Genomic DNA, 19,307 nt, shown 5'->3' on the forward strand with positions numbered 1-19,307 from the left:
TTTATTTGAGATACACTTTTAAAAATTCTTAGGCTCAGCATCCCCAGCTCCTGGCCATAAGCCATGATAAAATCAGTTCCTTCTGGTCCATTACAAATTAAATAATCATAACTCTATTCATCAGGAAAACATACGCAGAAGAGATGCATAAGCCAGCAATTAGTATTAAGCCTTCCAGCCTTTCATTGACTAACTCTGAGGGCCTCATGGTGACTGTTTCACTTGAGAGCATGAACATCCAAGCTCCTGGCTCTGTGCTTTCAGGGTAATGATTCTTCAAGTGGTTGCATTGGGAGTAGATGTCTGCCCAGCCTCATTCTTGGCTTACACTCGGATGTCTAATGATACTGGTGGAAGAGTGCCAACAGGCTATGGTACTGAACAACTTATTAAGCACATAGAATGTGCCTGAGCCACTGCAAGGCACAGGAAGAGGCTTCCTGGAATACAACATGCTCTTTGCTGCTTTCTGTATCTCTTCAAAAACAAGAGGTTTGGCTGGACCATGTCTAACAATCTATGAAGTAGAATGTGACCAGCCACAGAATTCTGCTCAGGTTTCTGGTTGCAGGAGCAGGGTGATTTTTCAGGTAATACACATCTGGATTACAGGTCTTGAGAGAGGCTTCTGAAGTCAGGCTGAAGGCCTGGGGCTAGTGTTCCTGGTAGTTGTTGTTCACTGGTCATGTCTGCCTTGTTCTCGTCTGCCTTGTTCTCGTCTCTCCCTGTGCTGCCCTCACAGCATCTCAAACACCATCCTCCCCCTTTATTTAGAGCCAGATTCTTTGGGTTGGGAATGTAACTTGTGCTGTAAAAAGCCTTCTCTGAAAAGCCCACCACAGCCTTCACTGACAGCTCTTGACATGGTCTTTTGCAGCATGCCTATGTCAGGAGAGAGAAAATCTAAATGTGAGTACTGAATGGAGCTGCGATGTTGGCTGTTTGCCTCTATTTTATGGCCATTTTCCTTGATTCTCTCTCTCTCTCTCTTTTTGTTGCAGTTATGTTTTGTTTCATCTACTATTTTATTTGAGGTATTTATCGAGTGCCTATTCTGCATACCGAAGCCCTGTGCCTTGGAGTAAATGGAGAAGGACTGAAACTATGGTGCATCTCATCTCTCTTTGTACACTAAGTTCCACTAGTTATATCGTAGGTTTGTTTAAAATGGCCTGTGTCATGAGTCTGAATAGCACCTTAGTGATTAGTTTGATTCATTATTCTCTATGCAGTTGGGAAAAATAAGGCTGAGAGAGGGAAGGTGACTTGCCCAAGGGCACACAGCTCATAGTATGGGCAAAATCTAGTTCTGATATGAAGGTTTATATATCCCACCCCCAGTTTCTCCAAATGTTTTTTTTTTCTGGTATACACACACAATAAAGTTAAAGCTATTTATATAAAACTTCCATATGTATACTCCACATATATCTTCCAACCTTCCATATATATCTCTTCCATATATATTTATATATGTGTGTACATATATAAATACACACACAGTTATTGACACATATATATGTATAGATGCATATATCTTCCATATACATTTATATAATTTTCATATATAATATCCCATATATGTCTTCCATATACCTATTTATATCCAGAAGATGCCTTTAAATACATCCCCCGGGATTCTGAGTACTGTGCTGGGAAGAGTAAGAATGGGGTCAGCAGGTCAGTAAATGCGGGGTAGCTAAGGAAGCAGTGAGTCATTTATTTGCAGTATTTTCTTCCTCCAATTTGCATTTAAAGACTTCCTACTATTTGCAAATTGTGAGAAAATAAAACCCAGTCACTGCCATCTGCCAGTTCGCTTCCTGGTAGGGGAGAGAGATACACACGCATTTAATTTCCATAGATTTTAAAATTTTACTAAGCAGTACAATCACAACAAATGAAGCAAAACCTGTGTTTGAAGGTGAAAGAGGTTAATTGTGCTTAAATATTTGGGCAAGCTTCTCATAGCATAGGGTAACACTTAGATGAGGGGGGGGGGTGCATTTCATGAAAAGGGACCAGCGGATGGAAGATGTGTAAAAGGCATCTAAATATCTTTTGGGATATTTTTCCTAGCACTCCTTACACGAACATGAAAATAATCTGCTTATGATCGGTTAGAGATCGGCCGTGATCTTTCTCCACAGCGCGACCCATTGAAACAGTCACTGGTTTTCGTGGCTTAAGTGGTTGCAGTGCTCGATTTAGCCACACGATGGCAGTGCAGGGCCACAGAAGGATTGAACAACCTCTAGTGGTTTGAAGGATTGACTTGCAGAAAAAGGCCAGGAAAGAAGAGTGAGGTGCCCCAGACCAGGGTCAGAGCTGCTGGGGCTGGCTTCTAGAGAGGACAGCAGCCTTTGAGGCTGGGAATGCAGGTCCTGCTAGGAATCTAGATGCAATTTCTTTTTTTTTTCTCCTTGTCTTTTTTATCTTTTCTAGGGCTGAACCCGCGGCACATGGAGTCTCCCAGGCTAGGGGTCTAATCCGAGCTGTAGCCGCTGGCCTGCTCCAGAGCCACAGCAACTCCAGATCCAAGCCGCATCTGTGACCTACACCATAGCTCATGGCAACACCAGATCCTTAACCCACTGAGCGAGGCCAGGGATCGAACCTGCAACCTCATGATTCCTAGTCGGATTCATTAACCACTGAGCCACGATAGGAACTCCAAGAAGCAATTTCAATGTCTTCCAGGTGCAGCCAGTGAAGAAAGAAGCCTCTTGGAGTTAGACCCATTTTTAACGACATGAAAGCTGTTTCCCCACATTTTTTATCTCTCTGTCAGGACTGTGTCTATGGTGGTTGAGGGGCAGTGACTTGTTGCCCCCTTGGGTGAGGAAAATGAGAGGCGGTGGTGGAAAAAGTTATAAGCAAGTGTTGCCAGAGCCCCTGAGAGAAGGTACAGTGCAGGAAAAGTCACCAGTCCCAAACCCTGGACCCTCCTCAGTTATTTCCTCAGCATTTGCTGTCTGTGGGTTAATGTGGGCAATGTGAGGGTTTGTGTGTGTCTAACTGTGTGTGAGACTGTGTGTGGGTGTGAAGTTGCATGTGTATGATTTTATGTGTGATTGTACATGGGAGTGTATGCATGCATGTGAATGTGAGTGTGTATGTGGAGGTGATGGCAACCAGGGTGGTGATGGTTGAAGAAATGATTTGATCCAAATCTCTGGCAAAGAGTCAGCTTCCAATCACAATTTTCTTAAAACTTATTTTTAGGGCCGCACCTGCAGCATATGGAAGTTGCCAGGCTAGGAGTCGAATAGGAGCTATAGCTGCCAGCCTACACCACAGCCACAGCAACACCAGATCTGAGCTACATCTACGACCTACACCACAGCTCATGGCAATGCCAGATCCTTAACCCACTGAGCAGGCCTAGGGATCAAACCCACATCCTCATGGATTCTAGTCAGGTTCATTTCTGCTGAGCCACAACAGGAACTCCTACAATTTTTTTAAGCCCTTCTTCTCTGACTCCTTAATTGCCGTCCCTCCCCTTCTCTCTCTTTCTGGCTCACTCTTTCCACCTCCATTACCCTTAGTTTTCATCCTCTTCTCTGTTGCTTTCAAATTAAAACTTGGTGGGAGAGACAGGGACTAGCATCAGAATTTGCAGTCCTCCCAAGAAGAGAAAGAAAAGAATGCTGGGAGAATCTCTGCTTAGGTGTGTTGCTGAGGTGGAAGGGGAGCGATGTTGGACAGAGATGATGACCAGTTCAGCCACAGATCAAGAAGGCTGTGGTCCAGGAGAAAGCCTGCCTCACAGCTACAAATGAGAAAAACCACAGCTGTTTCCAGGAGGGGTGTGTGTGTGTGTGTGTGTGTGTGTGTGTGTGTGTGTGTGTAAATTGCAGCTCTTCTTTTCATTTTAAAAAAGCAGACCCTCTCAATTTTCAAGTCACAATCAACTTCTAAAAATCATTTATTTCTAAACATTACCCATCACATCCCCCATTCCTTTCTGCTTTTACAGTTTGAGTGAAATTGATTTGTGTTTTTAATTTTAAAGGAAAAAAAAAAAGTCTCTATGGCTTGGAAATTCCAGGCATGAGTTTTGTCTCTCCTCCTCTTTTTCCCAGTCCCTCTAATCCCTTCCCACCTACACCAGGGAGGCCCCCAAGGATGGGGAGCCAAAGCAATCATTTTAATCTGCTTTTTTCTTTACTATTGATGATTCAACAGGAGAAACAATTTTTTCCCAGAAGCTGATATTCATAAAGACCATTTTCAAAAAGATACAAGTAAGTGAGGCTGCGTGGGCAGGATTCAAAAGAGAATGTATTGTGGGGTTTTTTTATCATTATTATTTACTAACCTTTTATTCAAGGACTGCGATGGAAGATCGACAAAACAACTTTCATCCCATAATCAATTATAGCTGGAAGACAATAAATAGCTTTTCAGTGTTTCTCGCACGTTCTGGGAAAGGACGATGCATCAACTGTCTTTAAAGCTGGGGGCCCTTCCATAGACCCTGGGTGGGCTGTCATAATTGGCTCTTTTAATCCAATCAACTCTATGAGCTTGGCATACATTAAGATAATAATACGGATAAAAACAATAATTTACGTTGGTGTTAGCTGTTAGGGTTTACAAAACAATGGCATGTGCATCCTGAGACTGAATGCTTTCAACTGCCCTGTGAAACAGTGATTATCCCCATGTGACTGATGAGACAGCTGAGGCTCAGAGAGCTTGACCATATTCCTCCCACTACATCCACACAGATCAAGGGCCAGCCTGACACATCCTCTTTCCACAGAGATAAGGACCAAGGCCCAGGGAGACAGCACACCTTTGACCAGCATGAGCTGAGATGGATGCAAACTGCCTAGAGACTTTATAGTGAGCAGATCCAGAGTAGAGAATTCTTTTCTCTTTTCATAATAGGAACATTGTGACTGTACCTCTTAAGAAAATTTTTAAGTGTGCAGTATTGTTAATGGTGGGTGCAGTGCTGTACAGAGGATCTCTGGAATGTATGCATCATGCGTGACTGAAACTTTTACTCATTGACTATCAACTCCCCATTTCCCCCAGCCCCTGGCACCCGTCCTTCTCCTTTCTGACTCTTTCAGTTCCCTTATGTGAGTAGAATCATACAGTATTTGTGCCTCTGCTGCTGGCTTCCTTCACCTAGCAGTGTTTTCAAGGTTTATCCATATTGCCACACACACTGTAGAATTTTCCTTCTATTTTAAGGCCTCAACATAAATATAGGATAACCATATGACCCAGCAATTCCACTCCTGAGTATTTATCCAAAATAATTGAAATGAGGACTGCAAAGAGATATCTCCGCCCCCGTGTTCACTGCAGCATTACCACAGGATATAGAAACAAACTAAATGTCCATTGACAGATGAGTGGATAATGTACCATAAACATAAATGGAATATTACTCATCCTTAAACTACAAAGAGCAAGAATTCCTTTTGAAGTAGACCTTCTTCAAGTTCTGACTTCACCTGTATTAAAGCAGAGGTCTTGGACATATTAGTTGATGTCTCTAAATCTTAATTTCTTCACCTATAAAATGGGAATATGGTATCTGTTGCTTAAGAAGATTACATGAAGTGATGCATGCAAACGTGTTAGTATGCATGCAATAGCTGCTAGTTACTATTACCCTAACTAGTATCTAAATGGACCATCAATTCTTAGCCTTTGTTTTGTTTTGTTTTTACAACCACACCTGCAGCATGTGTAAATTCCCAGGACAGGAGTTGAATTGGAGCTGAAGCTGGGGCCTACCCAACAGCCACAGCAACACTGGATCTGAGCCACATCTGTGACTTATGCTGCAGCTTACAGCTATGCCAGATCCTTATCCTACTGAGTGAGGCCAGGGATCGAACCCATATCCTTACAGAGACAATGTCAGGTCCTTAACCTGCTGAGCTGCATTGGTTACTCCCCAGACCCTCTTCAAGCCATAGCAGACATAGGTGAAAGAGAGACTGTATATTTATCCATTGCTACAAAACAAATTACCTTAAAATGTAGCAGCGTAAAACAATAACCCATACAATTTCAGTGGATCAGAATTTCAAGAGAAGCTGATCAGGGTGGTTCCAGCACAGCATCTCCCAGGAGGCTGTATTGAAGATGTTGGCCTGGGCCTCTGTCATCTAAAGCCTTTCCTGGGCTGTAGGATCTGATTCCAAGATGTCTTATGTGGCAGAATTATGGTGACAGTTGCAGGTGGCCTCAGTTCCTAGCTATATGGATTCCCCAAAGGGCTGCTTCAGTTTCCTCACAATATGGTGGCTGGGTTCCCCTAGAGAGAGTGACCAGTGACCTAAGAGAGCAACGTGGAGGCTGCAGTGCCATGGGTAACCAGCCTCAGAAGACACACTTCTATTTTCACAAAACACTTTTCTACCATCATAGATTGTTCAGTATGGAAGCAGGCTACATTGAGGCATGGATGCAGGTAGACAGAATCACTGGGGGCCGTCTTGAAAAATGGCTTCCATGAGCCCCTTCCTGTATACTCAGGAGGAAGTTTTATAGTAGGGGTTGTTCTGGGAAGGACTCAGCCCTTGCAGAGTTAGGTGGTCATGATGAGGTAGCTGTTGGCAAACGACCCCTCAGAAACCAGGGTAGGGGGTCGACTTCAGAAAGCACTGCATGGACCTAGCGGAAATGGTGTGAAGCTGGCAAGGTAACCTCACAGATGGAGGCAGCATGGCCTGGAGAATTTAAGTGACCTGCTGTCCCTGTTTCTAAGCTGGCCTCCTTCTGCACCTTACCCTGGGGCCCAGACTCTCTAACCTTGCACTCAGCCTGTTGCAAAGCAGGAAGTCAGCTCCCATCATCCAAGGCAGTGTTTCCCTGCCTCCATTGTTCCTAAGAATCCTTAGGAACACTTACTGAATGGAGAGATTCCAGGGTGCCTCTTGGAGAAATTTTGACTCAGAAAGCTTGGGATGGAGACTGGGAATATGTGTTTTTAAACAATCACTGAAGGTGATTTTAATATCAAGTTTGGGAAGGTACTTGAGTGAAAAGTTGATGGATTTATAAGATCTGAGTCCTGACCCCTGTCAGGGATGTATTGTCATGTATGAATTGCATTGTCTTGTATATCATATACGTATTGCATTGCCATGTATATCATGTATGTATTGTATTGCCATGTATATCATGTATGTATTGTATTCTCATACATGTCATGTATGTATTAAAATTGCTCACAACCCTAGATCCTTGGATACACAGGCTATACCAGCCTCATGCACCTCCAACTTCTGACTGCTCTGCTTTTTGTCTTATATTCACGCATTTTTGGATTCGTAATACTGCTCCCATTCACTGCCAGTACCAAATTAACAGCCCACAAAGACACACATAGAACATTTGTGTGTTTTCTCTGTTTGGACAGGCAGGGGGTTCCCTGGGCATTTGATGATAATTTCTTAGTTAAAGTATAGATTTTTTTTTTCTTTTCATGTTTGAGAAAAAAAACCAAATTGGCTTCTTTACAGTTACTTCCCTTCTCTCTCCTTTCATTTCCTGCTGTGGAGATATATCTCCTACATTTTTTTTTAAGTCTCCAACATCAGTCTGCTTATAAACCAACATTTTCAGTTCAAATATTGCATAGAGGAAAGGAATGAAGGGGGAAATCCTTTGTTTAACCAAAGAATATTTCCCTAGATTTCCACTGTTCAACAGTGGCCTCTTGGTGTTAAAATGGGTACATCCCCTCTGCAGAAAAATCCTGTGGTCTGGTTCTGATCTACCATCTTTTTGCCCTAATATTTATTGTGTCCCCAATGCATGTAACTTTTTAAAAAGAAAATAAACAGATAAACCTGTTGTGGATTCAGCCTTCAAGTAATGAAGGGGGATAAAGGAAGGAGGGGCATCATTTCAGTGCAGGATAGAATGTAAACCATGTCTTAGGAAAAGTGAACTCTTTTTTTCTTTTTCTTTTTTTTTCCTTTTCAGCCACCCTGCAGCATATGGAGTTCCCAGGCCAGGGATCAGATCTGAGCCACAGTTGCGAGCCATAACTATGGTGACACCGGATCCTTAACTCACTGTGCCCAGCCAGGGATCAAACCTGCATCCCAGTGCTCCCAAGATGCCACCAATCATATGGCGCCACAGCAGGAGCTCCAGAAATGAACATTAAGTGTCAGTGAAGCTCCAAGGAAAGGAGAACACCCCAGGGGAAAATCACAGAAGGCAATGAAATGAAAGGCATGAGACTTGGGGGTTATCTCCTAGGGTTCAAATCCCAGCTCCACCTCATATAAGCTGGTTGATGAGGGGCAGGTCCATGGGCCTCAGCTGCCTCATCTGTGAAATGAGGAGAATAAGGGTACTCATCTTAGGGTGAATGTAAGAATTCAGTGGGTTGATGCAAATAAAGCAACAAATTAGTAGCTAGTGTGTGGTGTGAACTCAAAAAACTGCTAATTGTTTTCCAGCTGAGCCTTGAAGGATGGGTGAGATGTGGACATCTATAGATGTAGGTCATTGTTAGGACTTGAGACAAAAGAGGAAAAAACCCAAAAGTCAGGGGAACTTTCAGGCATTTATGGGCTTAGTGGAAGCACCTTTAGTGGAAGAAAAGGATGAGCGAGGAACAGAGGAAGATAAGGTAGAAGGATGTGCAAAGATCACATATCTCTCTTTTTGGTGTCTTGCTTGCTTCACTGATGATACAGGGTAAAATGTCATTTGTAGAGCTCCAGTGGGGAGTATGTGGTGGTCAGTACAGTTGTTTTAACTTTGGGGGAGAAATAGTTATACTAAGATAGTGGTGGCTTATTTTCTTCTCTTTCACTTCATTAAATATTTCATCTCCAAACTGTTTCTGATAAAATGGCCTCCGGCTTGACAACCAAAAGAGTCCACAGCTATAAGGCATTGCTACTTTTACCCCAGCAGTTTAGAGACAGGTTTTATGAGATTTAAACTTGATAAGGCTTTGCCTCAATTGAAGAGCATCTCATTCTCTTTCTCTCCCTTTTATTTACAAAGAGATGATCTCTTGCTAAGGGGAAAGTCCATAGTCAGTTATGCTTTATCCAGTCCATCTTTTTCTCAAATTAGGCACAGTCGATGTTATGTAAATAGGCAAGGATCTGAACCTACAGAGGTGGAATTTTCCAAGGCTCCCTTGTTACAGGTGGGCTCTGTAAGCTTCAGGAGCTCCTTATTGAGATGCAAGACATGGAAGGTTGAGAAGGACAAACCACAGGAAATAAGGTATGTTCTATCTGGGGAAAGACATGGAAGCAGGACCTGATGAAACAGAGAACAGAAACATAGGCTGAAGAAACATATTTCTGATAAGGATTTTTAGGGTAGATGGTGTGAAACAAGAAATATTAACACCTTGTTCTGTCTTCACAGGAAAACCTAAAGTCTTAAAAAGGAAAAAAAAAATCAAGTGCTGTTGGGTGTGAGTGAATATCTGGAGTAAAGCATGTGGGCAGGAGGGCAGGTTTACATTTAATGTCAAAAGCAGTGGCTTCTTTTATATACACAACAACCTACAAGAGGGTGTTTTTTATTCCCTGCAAGAGGTGAGGGAACTGGGGATTCGAGGGTTAAAGTGATTTTCTTATGATCTTATAGCTGATAAAGATGGTCAGGGCTTCGTCTCTAGACTGCGGGATGCTAACCTCTGTGCCCTAGAAGACTGTATAACCCTTATCCCCTGATACAGGGCCCCTGCACCCATCTGTCTTTACATCCTCTAAGCTGAGGGCAAAGCCTAGCACAGAGTAGATTTTCAGTGTTCATTTAATGCGTGAACGTTTCAAGGCTTCTCTTGTCTCCTGCATGGAGGTGGGTTGGTTCAATGGGGAAGGTGCCTACTTTATTAGCACTGAGTCTGGTTGACGGAGGATGGGTGCATAGTGTGAAGTCAGCCCTCACTGGTGAGTGGTATCTCTCCCAGATACAGGCAGTGGTTTTCATCAGAAATTGCTGGGACCATGGAAATGGGGTGCAGTCATTTACTTTTAAAGCTGTTTATTAGCCAAAGTGTACATATGGTGTAGGTTGCCAGACCCTCTAATAAACTGGCCCAGAGTCGGGTGAGTCATGGTTGCACCTCCCAAGTCACAGGCTATCCTCACAAGCTGTGCACCTAATTAAACTCTGATAATCTGTATAAATTAGCATTTGCTAGTGATAAATATCACGTACCAAGCCTTAAATAATACATTAGCCTTAATTGAATAAATGCATATATTATGGCCTTCTAATGCATATTTGCCATAATGAGTTATCTTTTATGCACAAACAAACAGCAATTCTGACTAATCAGGTGGGGTAATTGTGCTATTAAAATTCCAGGTTTCCTGAGAAAGGTCTCAGTGATGGTCAGATGACAGAAAAGAAAAAAACATCAACAACAAAACATTATTTCCTTGACTATTCGGATAAACTTCTTATTTGGGTATTTCACTACCTTTGAACCCCTAGAGTTTTGTAATTAATATCAACGTCTATACCCCTTTCCCACTCCCCAAATCTGGATTTGAGTTTCAAATCTGCTATTTACTAACTCTATGATCTTGGACAAGTCACTTGAGTTCCTTATGCCTAGTTGTCCCTATGGGTTCAGAGGGAATAACTGTACCCCCTCTTATCAATATGAAATAGTTAGATGTATAATATAAAGCATCTCACCCAGTGCAAGAACAGAGGACATGCTTGATAAATGGAAACTATTATCATTATGAAACATTAAACAACTTACTAAGGTCTATCATCTCATTCAATCATGATAAGAAATAACGTGAACATGCACACCACCATAAACAGGGTATATAACTAATAGGAACCTACTGAATAGCACAGGGAGATCTATTCAATGTTCTGTAAGAATCTATGTGGGAAAAAGAATAGATGTATGTAAACATATAACTGATTCACTTTGCTGTAAACCTATAGTTAGTACAACATTGTAAATCAACTCTACTCCAATAAAATGAAATTAAAAAAGAAATACATGAAGTAGGCAGATCAGATATTATGGCCAATTTTAAAAAGGAAAGAAACTGCTCCAGGGATTAAATGACTTGTTTTTTTCATTCAACAAATATTTATTGAGCACTCAATGCCAAGAGTTGGATACACAAAGATAAAACGACTACTCCCTTGCCTCAATGAACTTAACAGTATCCTGGTTGGGAGGAGGAAGAGAAGAGATTAAGAAATTAACCATATGATTAAGATGGCAGAATAGAAGGACTGGAGTTCACCTCCTCTCATAAAAACAACAAAATTACAAACAAATTCTGAACAACATTCAACCAAATGGACTGGAGACTTTCAAAAAAGATATCCTACTGCAGAAGACAAAGAGGAGGCTATATCAAGACAGTAGGAGGGGTGATTACATGATATAAGCAACCCCATACACACTGGGTGGGCAGCCCACAGACTGAAAAGTAAATGTGTCACAGAGACTCACCTACAGGAGTGAGTTCTGAGCCCCACATCATGCCCCCATGCCTAGGGATCTGGCATTGGCAGGAAGAGCCCCTACAGCATCTGGCATTGAGGACCAGTGGGGCTTGTGCACAGAAGCTCCACAGGATGGGGGGAGATGGAAACCCCATTCTTGAAAGAAACACAAAGGCTTTCATGTGCACTGGGTCCCAGAGCAAAGCAGAGACTACATAGGAATCTGGGTTAGACCTGACTGCAGTTCTTGGAGGACCTCCTGAGAAAATGGGGTGACTATGGCTCTCTGTGGGGAATGGATATTAGAGGCAAAGATCTCAGGAATGTTCATTAGCATGTGTTCCTCTAGAGGTGGCCATTTTGAGAAAATCTGACCCCACCCATCAGGGCTGAGAAGCCCCAGGTCAAACAGTAACCCAGGTGGGATCACAGCCCCACCCATCAGTAAACAGTCTGCCTAAAGACTCCCCAGGCACACAGCCACCTCCAGTCTCACCCAGAGACAAAGTGCCACCCACCAGAGGGATAAGAATCAGCTCCACCTACCAGTGGACAGGCACCAGTCCCTCCTTTCAGGAAGCGTACAGCAAGCCCCCTTACCAACTTCAGCCACAAGGGGGGCAGATATCAGAAGCAAGAGAGGCTACAACTCTATTGTCTGCAAAAAGGACACCACACCAAAAATCTATATGAAATGAAAAGGCAGAGAACTATAACTCAGATAACAGAGGAAGAAAAAAATCCAGAAAGCCCACTAAGTGATCTAGAGATTATCAGCCTCCAGGAAAAAGACTTTAGACTGATGATAGTGAAGATGACACAGGACATTGGAAATGGACTGGAGGCAAAGACAGATAATTTACAGCAAACTTTGAGCAAAGAAATACAAAATTTAAAACTTAAGCAAGCAGAGATGCAAAATACAACACCTGAAATAAAATATTCATTAGAAACAACCAACAGCAGAATAGAGGAAGCAGAAAAATGAATAAGTGAGGTGGAGGACAGACTAGAAGAAATCACTGATGCAGAATAGAAAAGAGAAAAAAGATTGAAAAGAAATGAAGAGAGACACAGAGAACTCTGGGACAATGTTAAACATGCCAACATCCATAATATAGGGGTGCCAGAAGGAGGAGAGAGAGAGAAAGGGACAGAAAAAAATATTCAAAAGATAATAGCTGAAAACTTCCCTAACATGGGAAAGGAACCACTCACTCAAACCCATGAAGCACAATGAGTACCATATAAAATAAACCCAAGGAGAAAAACCCCAAGACACATAATAATCAAACTGACCAAAACCAAAGACAAAGAGAAAATATTGAAAACAGGGAAAAGAAACAAATAACATACAAAGGAACCCTGATGAGGTATTGGCAGATTTGTCAGTAGAAACTCTGCATGCCAGAAGGGAGTGGCATGATATACTTAAAGTTATGAAAGGAGAAAACCTCCAAGCAAGATTACTTTACCCAGCAAGTCTTTCATTCAGATTTGAAGGAGAAATAAAAAGCTTTATAGACAAGCAAAAGCTAAGAGAATTCAGCACCACTAAACCAGCTTTACAACAAATACTAAAGGAACTTCTCTAGGCGCAAAAGAAAAAGCCACAACTAGAAACAAAAATACTACAAATAACAAGAATCACAAGTAAAGGCATATACACAGTAAATATAGGAAATCATCCACACATAAATATGCTGCCAAAATCAGAAATCACGAGAAGAGGAGGGTACAAATGCAGGATACTGGAGATGCACCTGCCATTATAAGAGACCAACATCTTAAAACAATCTTGTATATGTAGACTCTTAATCAAAACTTCAGGGTAACTGCAAGCCAAAAATCTACAATTGATACACACATAAATAAGAAAAATCAATCCAAACCACAAGACAGTCATCAAACCAAAAGAGGAGAGAACAAGAAAAGAAGGGAAGAAAAAAGAGCAACAAAAACAAATCCAATCCGTTAATAAAATGGAAATAAGAACATACATATCAAAAATTACCTTAAATGTAAATATACTAAATGCCCCAACCAAAAGACATAGACTGGCTGAATGGTTACAAAAACAAGACTCGTTTACATACTGTCTTCAAGAGACCCACTTCACTTCTAGAGACACATACAAATTGAAAGTGAGAGGATGGAAGGAAATATTCCATGAAAACGTGAATCAAAAGAAAGCTGGAGTAGCAATACTCATAACACAAAAGAGACCTTGAAATAAAAAAAATATTATAAGAGACAGACGGACATTACACAGTGATCAAAGGATCAATCCAAGAAGGAGATATAACAATTGTAAATATGTATGTACCCAACACAGGATCACCTCAATATATAAAGCAACTGCTCACAACCTTAAAAGGAGCAATTGACAGTAACACAATAATAGTGGGAGACTTTAACACCCCACTTGTAGCAATGGACAGATCATCCAGACAGAAAATCAACAAGGAAACAACAGACCCTAAATGAAGCATTAGACCAGATGGACTTAATAGGTATTTATTGGACATTCCATCCAAAAGCAGCAGAATACACATTCTTCTCAGGTGCACACAGAAAATTCTCTAGGATTGGTCATATTCTGGGCCACAAATCAAGCCTCAGTAACTTTAAGAAAATTGAAATCATATCAAGCATCTTTTCTGACCACAATGCTATATGACTGGAAATCAACAAAGAAAAAACTGCAAAAATACCAACAGGTGGAGACTAAATAACATGCTATGAAACAACCAATGGATCACTGAAAAAAATCAAAGAGGAAATTGAAAAATACCTAGAAGCAAATGAGAACAAAGATACAACACTCCAAAACCTATGGGATGCAGCAGAAGCAGTTCTAAAAGGGAAGTTTATAGCAATACAGGGCTACCCCAGATAACAAGAAAAAGCACAAATAAACAACCTAATTTTATATCTAACAACTAGAGAGAGAACATACAAGACCTAGTTAGCAGAAGGAAAGAAATCATAAAGATCAGAGCAGAAGTGAAATAGAAATGAAGAAAATCATAGAAAAGATCAATGAAACTAAAAACTGATTCTTTGAAAAGACCAAAAAAATTGATAAACCCTTAGCCAGAGTTATCAAGAAAAAAAGTGAGAGGACTCAAATCAATAAAATTAGAAATGAAAAAGAAGTCAGAGCAGACATCACAGAAATACAAAGGGTCATAAGAGACTACAATATGCAATTATATGCCAATAAAATGGACAACCTAGAAGAAATGGACAAATTCTTAGAAAAGCACAATCTTCCAAGACTAAACCAAGATGAAATAGAAAAGATGAATGGACCAATCACAAGCACTGAAATTGAAACTGTGATTAAAAAACTTCCAACAAGCAAAAGTCCAGGACCAGATGGCTTCACAGGTGAATTCTATCATTTAGAGAAGAGCTAACACCTATACTTTTGAAACAATTACAAAAAAAGTTAGAGAGGAAGGAAAACTCCCAAACTCATTCTATGAGGCCACCATCACCCTAATACCCAAACAAGATAAAGATACCACAAAAAAAGAAAAAGAAAATTACAGGCCAATTTCACTGCGGAACATAAATGCAAAAATCCTCAACAAAATACTAGCAAACAGAATCCAACAATACATTAAAAGGATTGTGCATCATGATCAAGTGGGATTTATCCAAGTGATGCAAGGATTCTTCAACATCTGCAAATCAATCAGTGTGATACACTACATTAACAAACTGAAGAATAAAACCATATGATCTTCTCAATAGATGCAGAAAAAGCCTTTGACAAAGTCCAACACCCATTTCTGATAAAAACTCAGAAATGAGTTTTTTGCTTTTTAGGGCTGCACCTGCAGCATATGGAAGTTTCCAGGCTAGGGGTCGACTTGGAGCTACAGCTGCAAGCCACAGCCACAGCCACAGCCACAACCACTTGGGGTCTGGAACATGTCTGCGAACTATACCACAGTGCACAGCAATGCCAGATCCCTGTCCCACTGAGCAAGGCCAGGGATCAAACCTGCATCCTCATGGATACTAGTCATATTTGTTTCCACTGTGTCACAATGGGAACTCTAGAAACAATCTTTTCGTAGGTACGTGGGGGAATCCTCTTTATTATAACTTATAGAGACTGCATATTTCCCACTTTACCAAACCATTAATTCATTAACAACAATAATTCAAATTGCACTAACTCTGGCCTCCACCTGCTGACACAGTAGTTGCACATTTTTCCTCTCCTGCAAAACCTCCTTTTTTCCTCCTCCCCTCCCTTGTTAAGTGTTTTCTGTTTCCATTGTTTGTTTGTTTTTGAGTCCCTATAAATTTCTCATATATGCTCCTGGACACATTTTCTGCAGCTTCCACTGCTCCATTAAGAACTGCTGCTGTGTTACAAAGCAGAATTTCTCATGGAAGACCAAAGAGTCATGGCTAGGATAACACTTACAAAACCATGACCTTCATGGTGCAATCTTAGAGCACCATAGTGGGCAACATGGTCCAGTCCCCCAAACACATTTTCAGCATATATTCATCTTTATTTGTAGTCCATTTGCAAGCATCATAATAGCAATGCTATGCATAGATTAGACTCTCCTTCATTAAAATCCACACTTTCGCTTCTAGACACAGCCATTACATCCCATCAGGTTTCTGGCACCATTTCCTTTTAAAAGAAAATCATACACACGCACACACAAAACAAACAAACAAAGACCCCAAATCTTCTCTATCCCATCTCTGTGCAGCCTTGTTTTGTGCTTCAAAAACAAAAAAAACAAATCCCCTCCAGCCATAGTTCATGCATCTCTTGTCTTTCTTTTCTGCTTTCCTATAATCTCTGTGGTTCTTTCTCCATTTTCTGTATCACAAAAACCTAGAAAACCAATAAGGCAATTATGGGACAGCCCTTGGAGGCTAGAGATAAGGTAGTGGGAAAAGCCTGAACTCCCTTAGTGGGCAGCAGGCAGGGAAGGGCTAAGAATTTTGGTCCTGCTCAGAAGATGCAACAGTCAATACAACTGGCACCGTCACTAATTTAGGACTACTGTGTTGGTGGTTGCCATTGCTTCCTCACCCCCTGCAAAGCCCCCTCTTTTCTGTGTATGGCTTTCCTGAAAGTGTATTTCTGTTCCTCTCTCCACTATGAACCATAGTTTCTTCTGTTGCTCTAAAGTTTCCTAGAGGTTGTTGCTACTAACTTGCCAAGTGTCACCATCTTTTGATACTTGAACTATTACAGAGCAAAAGATACAGAGCAACCTCAGGTAAGTCAAAGGGGATATTTAACTTCTCTCCTTCCTCTATGTTATATTCCCTGAGAATGCAGTATAAACTGTTTCTCCATGCTTAAAAGAATTTGATGAATTTGAGCCTTTCTGGTTTACCGATAGCACCTACCCCCTTGCAGGTGGCTGGCTCAACAACAGACTTGAGCAACAACTGTAGGACTGTAACTAAATCATCATGGCCTCTGATGATTCGATTTTGTCCTGGGTCAGCTTATCTTCCCTCTGGGCATGCATATACTGTATGCTGTCTCCCCATGTCACCCTCTGGTGCTTCTTACCACTTAGGGCACATTTGGGCCCTCTGAATGCCAGACATGCCCATCATGGTTGAGCTCTATTTTTGGATGCAGCCTATCTGCAAGCAAATACTTCCCCTGAAATACATTTCCTAATTTTCCGTTGTTATGTATTTATTTCTCCCTCCCTATCAGTTTGCATATTTTCCTGTAAGCCACCTTCAACCATTTGTGGAGTGAGATAGGCAATAAATAAAGACATGAATGAATCTGTACTTTAGACAAGGACATGGAGTGGGTGTGGAGAGCAGATAAGAACCATGTGTAAAGAGTGCCCCGAGTCAAAACTTAGCTGACCCACTGGAAGGGAAAATGGGTAATTTGGGATAAGAGACATATAACCTCTTATCAAGTATAAAAGTACAAAAAAGATTGCAGGGGTGAACATGGATAGGACTGCTCTTATTGATCCAGCATACCCAGGAGATGAGACATTTTACTTAAGTAACATTTTTCACAAACAGAAACTTGGACCTTTCAAGAAAACATTTTCCTTTTTAATAACTTTTCTGAACATCTTTCCAAATAGAAGATTACACACTTTTTGAAGGCTTCAGTAGAGACTAACAGATTTCATTTTACCTTTGCGTGGTTGTTTGAAATAGCATCACGTGCATCTGCTCTGTTACCATACCCTGCCACAGTACTGCCACAATATCTTCTTTTCAGCATCTTTTAGTAGCTTCTTTATATGGAGTGCTTACACCAAATTTGGTACTATGCTTAATGATCCCATTCATTATCTCACTGGCTTCTTATGAGGGACATCCTTTGGGACAGGCAGAGATTGTGTCCTTTCACCAAATAGCTTCCTTTATGTTGCTTCTTAAATTTTTTAAATCTACATTGTATGGTTTTCTGTCTCCTGGATTATTGTCTAGAAGTTGCCTCTTACCCAGCTTCTAATTTTCTGCTTTTAATCTTCTATGTGTTAGGAAATCCGGAAACCACACTTTCTAAAGATTTTGCATCAAGAAAGTTGGGGTCTAAATAAGAGGCACTCAGGAGGCCCCAGTGTGCTACCTATGGGGACCAAGTTGAGAAAGCCTAGAACCCTAGTCAGTCATCTCCTTGAATTTGCATAATTGAACCAGCTTGGCTTTTATTCAATTTCCCTTAAATGTACAAGCTTCCAGTTATCACGAGAGAAAAAAAAAACATACTCTTATTTTGTATGTGTTGATACTGACAGATGACAATAAGGTAATAACTGTATATTGGAATTTAACCTGGGTAAGTATTTAATTCATCTTTCAGAAATTAATCTTAGACTTTCAACAACAGGTAACTCTATGCATGTCATCCAAACAAACTACAAGTGGCTGAAAAAGGCTTCTAAGAATTGTTTGTATCTCTGGGTATATCTTCATAAGAGACTTTTGATAGAATTTGTGTAAACCTTATGAAAACTGTAGTTAGTCATGGCTTCATGTGAGTTGCTCATAGGATTCATTAGGGATTATACCTGAGTATAAGGCTTATGGCATTTATAATTAAAAAATGTATGAATGAAGAAATACAGTGTTAATGTTTATGAATATCTATTAGAACCTGCTAGAATATTTCATGCAATTGATACGGATGATAGGTTAAGACACTTTCTTTGATTCCAGAGTCCTTTTATTCTAGGGTGGCCGACACCATGGTAAACTCAAGAGCTGTGAATAGACATTTCCATAGAAGCCTTGAGTTTGGGGTAGATACAGAACCACAATGTTGGGCTATATGGAATTTTTATGGGAAAGGGTGTGCTATTATAGGACTTAGATATTGGAACCCAGATCATCTCTTTTCATTTGGACTCTAACTGAGGATGACTGTCCTTTAATAATTATGATTCAGACATTAATAATGGGACATTAAAAGGATAGCTCCATATCCAGAGTTGTGGCTCTTCTCATAAATCTGGGTGACTGCAAACTCAACATGTTATAGAAATAACAACAGATCAGGGAGAGGTACATCTAAGGATCATATCTAGGCCTTAACTTTGTCACCTACTACATTCATGATTTCTAGCAAGGGACTTTTTTTTCCTTTCCTCTTTTCTTTTTATGGCTGCACCTGAACCATATGGAAGTTTCCAGTCTAGAGGTTGAATTGGAGCTGCAGCTTCCAGCCTATGCCACAGCCAAAGTAACACCGGATCCTGGCCGCATCTGCGACCTACAAGACAGTGCTGGATTCTTAACCCACTGAGTGAGGCAAAGGCTCAAACCCTGGACACTATGTCAGGTTCTTAACCCACTGAGCCACAACAGGAACTCCTAGC

The 19,307-nt window shown here is 40.9% G+C and overlaps 1 protein-coding gene across 2 annotated transcripts in view; it reads right to left on the reverse strand.

Moving 5' to 3' along the window:
- The window catches only part of LOC110257084 (uncharacterized), a 485,227-nt gene that overhangs the window by 109,280 nt on the left and 356,640 nt on the right, over nucleotides 1-19,307 (reverse strand). Inside the window, exon 5 of one of the 2 annotated variants that reach the window (XM_021075740.2) lies at nucleotides 4,325-4,387. The exons of the other annotated variant lie outside the window; for it this stretch is intronic. The gene's annotated coding sequence lies outside the window, so the exon portion shown is untranslated. The remainder of the gene's footprint in view (nucleotides 1-4,324; nucleotides 4,388-19,307) is intronic. 2 annotated transcript variants of the gene reach the window in all.

The sequence above is a fragment of the Sus scrofa genome, chromosome 1 (assembly GCF_054392235.1).
Source record: "Sus scrofa isolate SSC_HxYL_T2T_F1_AM1 chromosome 1, Sscrofa_HxYL_maternal_Yorkshire_Landrace_v2.0, whole genome shotgun sequence".
Classification (NCBI taxonomy): domain Eukaryota; kingdom Metazoa; phylum Chordata; class Mammalia; order Artiodactyla; family Suidae; genus Sus; species Sus scrofa.